A 9,917-nucleotide genomic window follows, 5' to 3' on the forward strand; every position below is an offset into this window, starting at 1 on the left:
CATTCTTAAAAGAAAAAGAGTGACCCTTCTCAGTTTTCAGGCATTTAGTATTAGGCAAAGATGCCAGGCTTTGTATCTGAGTGGAGAAAGGATTCTGCTTGAGAAAGATGTGTAAGGTACAGAGGTGTTTTTTACTCAAAGTGCAGGTTGTTCGCTTGTGCACAGGGAGCAAAGGCAACTAACTACCCAAAATTACTGTGTAAGAAGACCCTAATATCAGGCCAGGATACAGAGGCCAAATTCCTTGAAGTTATAAAAGACTGCTTCCTAGAGCAATTGATCCTAGAACCTACAAGAGGAAAGACCATTGTTGATCTAGTCCTAAGTAGTGCACAGGAAAAATCAACAGGTCAGTGTTACTGAGCCATTCTGCAATAGTGACAGCAAAAGAATTGGGTTTGACATCCATGTGGGAGAGGAGACAAGAAGAAAATCTACTACAGTAGCCTTTAACTTTAAAAAGGGAGATTGCACCAAAATGAGGAAGCTAGTTAGAAGTTAAAAGGGGATCCAAATGAGGTGAAGAATTTGCAGCATCATGGGAATTGCTTAAGAACACCGTATTGGAGTATAGGGGGACCTAGGCCAAGTGGCCACACCAGGGTAGGGCCCAAGTTCCACACATCCAGCAGATGTCTCACTCCTCTATTTTCATATCTTGCCTACCATGATTTGGTGCAACAGGTATCAGGGGGTGTGCTTACACGTGTATTTACATGTGCCTAAGCTAAATGCACCTTTGCTTAAGGCAGTTTAGGCACACATCTACATGTGGATGCACTAATGCACATTAAGGCGCATGAAATTTAAGTGCAAATAAATTAGTCACATTAGCATACATGCTGATGTACTAATGTGCATGAATGGAATATCTATCCATTGATGCACACTGCATTCATGTGCATTAGTGCATCTACACATTTGATAATGAGTCTTAGGTATTTGCACATGCAAGTATCAAATTTAAGCTTGAATAGGCTACAGTCACCATTTTAAAGATGTATTAAGGGTGCACACATGTAGATGCATGCCCTTAATTCACCTTAAATTGGGCTAATGTGCACATGCCCAGGAGGTAATACAGGATTGCATAGGGTCCACTGAGACCGGCATGAGTCACAATGTCCGAGAGCCTTCCATGGTTCTTCACCTTCCCTAAACCCGACCCCTTTACACTTGGGGTTTTTGTTGGTTCTCAGAGTAGATGTCTGGCCATATTAGTCATCTGGCCTCATTGTTAGGTGGAGGGGTCTATGACAAAAGAAAACCGTGTTGCCTAGGGGCAGCACATATCGGCTGAGCCCTCTGGTCTCAATAAAGTTCTGCAGTCAGCAGCATCTGGCCTGCATAAGGAAACAAATAAATTTATATGACTTAAATAACAATGTCTGTGCCTGATTCAGGCCTTGCCTTGGTCCAGCAGGATATGTCAGCTACCTTCTTTCAGGTAGCCTATTCAGGGTTTGCCCTTAGTAGAAGCCTGGTCTGAGTGGGTTGGTCTGTCCTGGGCTGAACCCTTAGAGTAATCTGGGGCCATGAATACTATGAAACCATGTGAAACCCCTAAAGGTACCTGGCATCCAGTGAATGGAGTAGCAGTCAGGGTTCCTCTGAGGGAGCCAGAGGCATTCTGGTCCATGAGTCCAAGTCTTTGGCTCTGATGGAGGGACATGCATGGCATCAGTCAGAGCCAATGCTAGTGTTCCCACACTTCCAAGGTTCTCTGGTCTTGATACCAGAGGACTGGAGGGTTGCCAGTGTGACGTCCATATTTTAAAGAAGCTTTTAGGGAGGATTCAGGGAGCAATAGGCTGGTGAGTCTAAGTTCTGTTCCTGGAAAACTGGTAGACAATAGTGTTGGTGTCACTGGGCATAACCCTAGGTAACGCAGAGGGATGGAAGACCACGAGTGTCGATGAAGTCCTCCTGCTCAGGGCTCAGACGAGCCAGGACCCCCCCCCCGCCCACCCTTTGTAACCCTTTCTCTGGTGCCTGTAATCTCCTGTCCTTCTGGAAAACAGGCGAGCTAAAACTGTTATCTGTGGAATGCAAGGGCACCGCTCGGAGAGAGAAGGGAGGAGGGAAAGGGGAGGAAGAGGTGGGCCAACTAGTGGAAAACTGACCAAGGTATAAAAATTACATGGTTGCAGGGCTAAGTGCACAGGATTTGAGACTATACAGTCTCCCTGTGCCTTTTACTTGAGCTCAAATAAACTCTGTCTACTTCTCCCCCCAGTGTGTTTATTTGGCGCAACGCACACCGGGCAACGAACCCAATTGTTGCCTCCCTTGGGCACCTTGTGCTGGCAACAATAGTAAAAAAAAAAAGAATTGTTCAGCACATGGTTGAATGTGACGTGCTGGGGAGGAATCAACTTGGCTTTGTCAAAGACAAATCATGCTTCACCAACCAACTAGAGTTCTTTGAGGGTGCCAATAAACAGGGAGATTGTAGTGATCCGGTTAATAGTATATTTGTACTTTCAAAAAGCCTTTGATGCGGTCTCTCACTAAATTAAGTATTCATGGGATTAATTATCTTAGAGGTTTCACACTAAATTAAGTATTAATGGAATTACAGGAAACATCCACTCGTGGATTAAAACAAATAAAGATAGGAAGCAAAAACTAAGTATAGATGATCATTTTTCAGGATTGAAAGAAGTAAACAGTGGGGTTCTCCAGGGATCTGGAATATATTAATAAATGGTCTGGAAAAGTGGGTGAGTAGCAAAGTGGTCCTCGCTCAAAGTTCGCTTTTTTAAACTGAATAGGCCTAGCCTTTTTAGTTTCTTCTCATATGGAAACACCTCCATACCACTCGTCATTCTTGTTGCCCTTCTTTGTGCTTTCTCCAGTTCTTTTATACACTGTTTGAGGTGTGGGGACCAGAACTGGGCCCAGTATTAAAGGTGTGGATGCACCTGGATGATACTTTCAGTTATTTACAATTCCCTTTTTAATAATCCCTAACATTTTGTTAGCCTTTTAGATGGCTGAGGAGCACCAAGGTGATGGTTTTAGTGAACTTTCCACAATGACTCCCAGGTTTTTTTCCTGTGTGGTAACAGCTAATGTAGGTATAATTTGGGTTATTTTTGCCCAGGTGCCTCACTTTACACTTATCTACATTTAATTTCATCTGCCATTTAGTTGCCCAATTGCTCAATAGTACCAGATCCTGCTGTAGTTCCTCACAGTCCACCTTGTTCTTTACCACTTTAAATAATTTTGTGCCATCTACAAATTTGGCTATATCAATCAGAAAATTTCATTGGATTAATATATTCCATAAGTCTAGGAGTGGAGGAGTTATTCCATCTCCCATATGCAGTAGAGCTGCTGATAGCATCCAACCGCAAGCTAGTTGAATTAAAATATAAACCATAATAATCCATTGGCAAAATAAATAGCCAAAATTATTTTTTCTTTTTGAAAAAGTGAATTCTGTTTGAACAGTTGAAAAATATCTCTCTCTCTCTCTCTCTGTTTTTATATATATATATATGGAAGTACAGGAATTGCTTAGTATACTTATCTTGTCATGTTTGTTTGCTAAAAATCTAGGACTTTGATTTACATCTCAAACAGCAGATTATTGCCGTAAATTGAAAGTCATGTATGACCATTTTTAGTGATACTGATACGTGGAAGAAAGTCAATGTTTAGAGCAACTGTATCCATAGAGCATAGTAAAGGAAATTATTTCCCTAAAAATAAACCCTAATCTGCATATGTTGTTGTAAAATAATAATATAAATAATTCCAAGAATTATAATAATTCTTTTTATAATAATTATAATAATTATAATAATTATAATAATTAATTAATAATAATTAATTCCAAGAATTCCATTATGGAAAAATATATTATCTATTTATATTTCCTTTTTGTATGAATAAATTGGTATTAGTGGTTTCCACTTGCTAGAGATAGTAGACATCCAGTGGTGTAGTAGTAATAGTCTCAGTAGTGTTGTATATCTATTGCTTCCTTCCTTCCTTTTTTGCATCCTTGTGACAAGGTATTTAGCAGATTGTACTGGAGAAAATAATTAATTACCCATTAGTGTCATGAAGAAATTTCTTCAAGAGTGTAATGCACAATTTGGAACATTTTGGAGTCTGCACTTTTCTCTGAAATCCCTAGCATTAACTACCAGGATGGATAAATTATTTGTAAGGCCTTATTATATTTTTATGGGAGGGTTTTTATTTTGATTTTATTGAAGATCATATTAATGTATGGTGCTTCACAATGAATACTGGACTGTTAAAACAGATTATTACCTATTGTGTTGCTGCTTTTTACTTGAATAATGCCTGGTGAAGTGTCTGTAATAATCATAGAATCAGGACTGAAGGGTTGGAAGGGGTCTCAGGAGGTCATCTAATCTAACCCCTGCTCAAGGTATGATTTCTGGCTAAACACATCGTAGTTAAGTGTCTCTCTAACCTGTTGTAAAAAATGTTCAAAGATATATATTTCACAGTGAAGCTGGCCCATTGTTTCAAATGCTTACTGCTTAACCACCCGTAGAGTGAAATGTTCTGCATAATATCCAAACAAATCTCCTTTGCTTCAGTTTAAGACTACTGACTCCTTGTCTCATCCCCTTTGCCCATAGGGAATAGTTTATCTCCTCCCTCCATATAACTGCTCTGACGCATATATATAGAGAGAGCGCATTGCTTTATTGGAGCTTCTAGGAGAAAATACCATGATAGGTAAAAGTGATCTTTTAACTAATACAGAAAGCTCATATTGAACTTCTATAGCTTTTAAATAGCTACAACATCAGTATTTTTTGTGATATTTTTTTCTTTAAAGAAAATACTTTGCCAGGTTTATAATGTTTTTTGTTGATGTAAAATAACTGGAGAGTTCTGTACAAGACTTATCAACTAGTAATATAGTTGCAGTAGTGTTAGAAAAGTTGGAGAGAGGAAGGTAGTGGTGTTAATCTGAAGATAGGCAGAAGACAGGGAAGATGCATCTGTTGAAGTAGGCTGACTCCACAGAAGGTCATGAATCTGGTAGTGCCCAACTCATTCAGCCCTGCAGGCCTTATCTATGTTATCTGGCCCACAAATCTCCTAATGGATCCAGGAATGTATCAATAGGATTAGCAACAGGAATGTTAATAGCTGCAGCTCCTGGAGCTACAGCAGTTAATACTAGCCCCACCCTGCCACCACCAAATTTTAAGATGTGGAGATGACATGGCTCTGCAAATTGAATCTAGCCTATAGCTGTATTTTGGTCACTCCAGAGTTAATCTATAAGGTGCCACCATAGCCTGCCTTCTGAGTAAAAGAACTTGATACAGTTTTTTATGAAAAATCAGAAGATTGTAATCAGCATTATTATAAACAGATAGCTTAAATTCTTTATGAATAAGTGATCAATGATTGAAAGAAATGCATGGCTATATTGATTAAAATTTTTTCTATATAATTAAAGGCTAGGTAAGACATTCAAAAAGCCTGAGGAGGAATCGATCCAAAGTATGCAGTTTTCTGTAAGTAGAGTTGTTTAGACGGGGGGAAGGGAGGGGGGAAGAAGATGGGGGGCAAATCTTAGACCAGGTTCTGTCATTTTTAAACAACTCTGTGTGCATCAAACTTCTGTTTTGTTACAGGTATAGCTAGGTTGTATGTGTCAAACTTCTGTTCTGTTATGGCTATAGACCAGTTTCTGATCACTTATACTGGTAAAAGTGTAATGTCTGTACCTAGCCAAAATTATGAAGTTGAATAATTTCATAAAAATATGAAACTTAAAAATTTCCTTTTCAAAGGTAGTCAAATGAACTATATTCATCTATGTAGTTTAATTCATGCAATGTCAAACTTCTATCAACTAGTAATATGGTTGTAGTGGCATTAGAAAAGTTGGTTTTGTGTCTAATTTGTAGAACAATAGACTCTGAGAACGGGCCTTGCTGTCAAACTCTAACTAAACTCTGTTGCTCTTGCTGTTTGGTTCCAATACAATTAATTCAGACTACTATCTCAATGGATTTCTAATATGAGTCAACAATTTGAGGCTAACTACTATTGTGCACAGATAAAATATTTCAATTTAAAAGGAAGCAGAATAGTATAAGAACAGATGATGTAATCATTGTTGAAGCCATAAAAATAAAAGTGCTGGTAGTAACAGCACTGGCTGTCTGTCTCCACTTTGTTCTAACACTTCCCACTTAACCAAAGCACCAAGGCCTACACAAAATTATCGTTTCTGTGCTAGCAATTTAATAACAAGACATGTAGAGTATGAGCATGTTTTTAATATAATGCTACAATAATTATATGTATTACATAGTGCAAATGCACTGGAAGCTTTCCACTCTTCAGGGCTTCAGCATTCAAATGTCTGTATATAGCGACCTACCAAATTCATGGCAGAAATGGGGTGTGCTGTGACTCCTTTAATCTTGCAGATTCCCCCATACCTCCTCCTCACTGATTGATGGAGGGGCCCCACTTGTGGCTCACTCCTGGTTAGTGAAGAGGTAAAAACTGCAGGTTTTAATAGGTTTTAATGATTATTTAACCAATTCTGCTTCTATTTTCTTTGTCTAACAGATGGACAAATGAAAACCTAAAGTGGCCAGGCACCTTTGATACTTACCACTTTATGAGGCTTAAGTAGGCTGTGGAGCAGCCGGCAGGTGTATTGCAACCTAATGTGGCAGTCACATGACAGTGGGAGGGATCCTGGTTTGGAGGATGGGCCTGGGAAGCCTCAATATAAATCCAGGCCCTCAGAGTTGAGCTGCTCATTTCTGGAGGAAGCCAGAGAGGGAACATCATCAGCTGGAGCTGCTGCTCCCAAAACACCTGGAGGGCAGGGTAGGAACTATGGGGATGGAGGAGGTTCCTGGTCTTGGGGAATGACCAAAAGTATACCCTCCTAGGGTAGGATGATGTGGTGGGGCTGCCTGTGGCAGGGTAGTTCTCAGAAAATGCCACATTAGTTGCCTCCCCAGTGAAAGGTGAGAATGGGGTGCCTTATAGCCTTAGCTGCCACAACCTAGTGGGTAACCCCATAGCAGGAACAGGCAGGGTCCAGGCCTGAGTGGGCAAAAATGTAATATGTGCATTTTGGAGACTATATTTGTTCCTGCAAATAAACAAATAAATACACATAGAGCTCCATCTGTCTACACAGCCAAATAGCAAGATGGTTATATTTCTGAAGACAACTCACAGGGGAACAAACAAGATTTAGGTGATAAAGCATGTGAAAAGGAGTTTCAAAAAGAAAGATGGAATGTATTAATATATTGAATACCGTAAAAAAAATGGGACCTAAAATCTAAAGTTGCTTGTAATTACAAAACTTTTTTTTGCAGAAAAATGTCAGTTTATTGAAACTCAAATTGTTCACGAACTGAGAGCATTTTAATAAATTCTATGACTCACTTTTGAGGAAAAATAAATTTCTGAAATGCTCCAAATTACAAATATGGGATTACAAAATTTTGAAAAGTGCATTTTTTTGTTGAAAGAATTTCTCATTCTAAAATTTTAGCAAATTTAGTTTTAAAATGGTTGAAAAGGAATAAAGTCACAATCAAAATGAAATGTTGCAAAACTAGTGAAAGGAAAGATATGTTCTGTTTAACTTGAACCATTTGTTCAGATTTAAATCTCTAGGGAAAAAAAAGATATTTTGATTTTTCATCCTGATTTGAGACAAGAGCATTTTCTATTTTTTTTTTAAATTTGTTTGGGATAGAAGGATTATTTGGTAGTTTTTAGTAAGGATGCTCTGGAATTTTTTGCTGGAGTGTTTATTAAATATACTATGAAATTACCCAGGCTTCTTAAATAAACATCAGAAGCAAGTGTTCATAAACTCAGAAATTGCTGGGAATGTTAATGAATGAGAACACCAATCTTAGAACATGCATGATAGGGATAAAATCATACAGATTTACTTGTTGTAGTGAAAGTATATTTTCATTTATTAAAATAAGAAAAAAGGAGATTTTTTTCTAGTTGTGGAGTTTTGAAGATACATTGATTTTTGTTGTGCATTTCAGTCAATAAAATAGGAAGAAGAGTCCAAGGATACATCTCTTTCCTGGATTAAGAGTTTCCATTACATCACTGAACCCCCTTTTTCCTGAGCCCAAAAGATGTTCTGATCTAACCAAACTACATGTCATTACCATTCCTACGCTTGGCTCATTCTTGAGAGAGCTGATTTTAAGACACTACTCCAGGGTGTCAATTTTTTGCTACTGTATTGGAATTGTACCAAGATTTGGTAGAACATTTTCAAGGAATAAAAATAGCAACATTCCCCTCTCTGCCCTCAGGCCAAATTATAGGATTATCTGTTTAATAACTTTAGCTTAGAACAATAAAACAAAATAATAATAATGACAACAAAAAAATAAAACCCAGTGAAAGGTCAGATGAGTCACTGCTCAGATTATGCCCCCATAGAAAACTACAAGAGATTTTTTCCAGTCACTTTGTTGAGTGATTAGGTTGGCCAGAAAGAATGGTAGGCCATAATGAGGATAAAAATTAGCCTAAGCTCTAGTAAATAGCGGATTTATTAATGCTATAGAATCTCCTTTTGATGGAAAAAGAAGGAAAGAAAGAAAATATTTCAATTCTTTATGCATAAATTATTGGTTAATTATAATGATTCAATGTTCAGTTTTATTGATCATGAGTGTTGGAGGATTTTTACTGAATGGGTATAGCAATTTAAAAAATAAATGTTAGGGTTTTTTTTATAATAACTTAAAACATTTCAGAAATAAAAGATAGTCCCAAGGGGCCATAAGTGGGCATAAACAATGTTTTGAATTTTAGCAGGTTAGCTGTTTTGCTGTGTTTCCACATATTATGAAGGTAAATGGGTCACTCCAGTGAAGCATAATTTGTACAGCATTTAGCAATGCAGTTTAATATGTATATATTACTGAACAGATAAAACAAATAATATTGTATATATGTTATGCATCTAAACTATTACTGATGGTTTTATAGTAAATTAAATATAATATGGAATCAGTAACTCCTGCATTTTAATCTTTACTCTGACTTTGGTTCTTTTTATTACCTCAGCCAATTAGTTTTACTAATTGTTTTTATTTTTCCCATCTACAAAATAGGAATAATAATACTAGGCCTTTATTCATTAAGGTTCCTCATTGTAGTAACCGTTTGTATCATCATGCCTAAAATTTAGGAAAGTTCTTCGATAGTTGGAATTCAAAAAGAATTAGGCATCTTAGGGCTCCATACTGTGAACAGAGTTTCCTAGGGATAAATTCTGTTTCACCTTAAATAGCTACATAGCTGCAATTCTTAGCAGTTACATAGAGTTTGAATTATAATTGCAGTTACATAGGTAGGCTTGGCTCATACTTCCCTTCTGAAGAATGCTCAGAAGGCTGCTCAAATGTCACATAGATTTTATTCTGTATTAAAGCCTAAGAGCCATGGGCATAATGACCTGGAAACTTCAAAACTTTAATCAGAAGCAGCAAAAATCCCTAAACCCACGGCTAGCAATTCTTTGATGTGTAAGAGGGAGCAGTGTTGGCTCTTTGATCTTCCAGCACAGTAGCCTGGACTAGGGGTGCTTGACCTCTGGCCCATGGGCCAGATCCAGCCTATGGCATCATGTCATCCAGGCCATGCGTCTGGAAATTTGGTGGCAGGAGAGAGGTGCCACCCTTCACCTGCTGCCAAATCTCTGGACTCACAAGGAGCTCTGGACTCTATACACTGGATCTGGCACCTGATCCCAGTTTGCAGGGCTGGGTAGGGGTAGTGCTAGTTCCCTGGGACACAGTCTCAGCTGGAGGGGTGGTGCCAGGTAGGCCTGTGCAAAGTGGTTTAGGATTAAGATTTGGCTGATACAGGGGACAGTGATTTGATCT

This window comes from Crocodylus siamensis, chromosome 3, assembly GCF_052110815.1.
Source record: "Crocodylus siamensis isolate JL-2025a chromosome 3, ASM5211081v1, whole genome shotgun sequence".
Classification (NCBI taxonomy): Eukaryota; Metazoa; Chordata; order Crocodylia; family Crocodylidae; genus Crocodylus; species Crocodylus siamensis.